The sequence below is a fragment of the Manacus vitellinus genome, unplaced genomic scaffold (genome assembly GCF_001715985.3).
Source record: "Manacus vitellinus isolate BGI_N305 unplaced genomic scaffold, ASM171598v3 scaffold_52_pilon, whole genome shotgun sequence".
NCBI classification, from domain to species: domain Eukaryota; kingdom Metazoa; phylum Chordata; class Aves; order Passeriformes; family Pipridae; genus Manacus; species Manacus vitellinus.
In genome coordinates, this window is record NW_021940628.1 from 3,406 (window position 1) to 4,072 (window position 667).

The window sequence follows — 667 nt, forward strand, 5'->3', positions numbered from 1 at the left end:
GAACATCCCTCAGCACTGGACATTCCAAGAGCATCCCTCGATACTGGCTATTCCAAGAGCATCCCTCCATGTTAACCAATGGATTGTGTGTTGGGATTCCATCCCACAAACGCTACAGAGGCTTCCAGCGATCCAGGAGAGAAAAGTTTCCCAAACGAAGGGGTTTTTTGGGAAAACCCTTCTCCCAGCTCCAGCAGGGCCGATCAGCCGCTGCCCCCGTGCTGTGCTGACACAGGGACTGCTGGCTGTGGACGTGACTGTCCCTGGAATGCTGAGGGCAGGACAATCCAGGCCCGCACAGGATCTGTGCCAACACCCGCCGAGGCCCAGCGGGGCCAGGCTGAGCTTCCCACCGTGCCCAGGGCAGGGGGTCCGGGGTTAATCCCAGCTCCAGGGCTCACTTACAAAGTGCTGGCATCCACCTCCAAGGGCTCCTTCACGTCCACTTTGGTGGAAGAGTCATCTGGGAGGAGAGAAATTTGGGATACGGAATGTGAGAGGCACGAACTCGGTGATTTCCCAGCCCAGGAGCGACACAGAGGGATTGATTCCTGACCCAGAGGGATTGATTCCTGACCCAGAGGGATTGATTCCTGACCCAGAGGGATTGATTCCTGACACAGAGGGATTGATTCCTGACCGAGAGTGATTGATTCCTGACCCAGAG

At 56.7% G+C, this 667-nt stretch overlaps 1 non-coding gene across 1 annotated transcript in view; it reads right to left on the reverse strand.

Moving 5' to 3' along the window:
• Nucleotides 1-403: 403 nt before the first annotated feature.
• LOC103756398 overlaps nt 404-667 on the reverse strand; it is a 5,576-nt gene continuing 5,312 nt past the window's right edge. The window contains exon 3 of the transcript XR_003916154.1: nt 404-463. This is a non-coding gene — a transcript (uncharacterized LOC103756398). The remainder of the gene's footprint in view (nt 464-667) is intronic.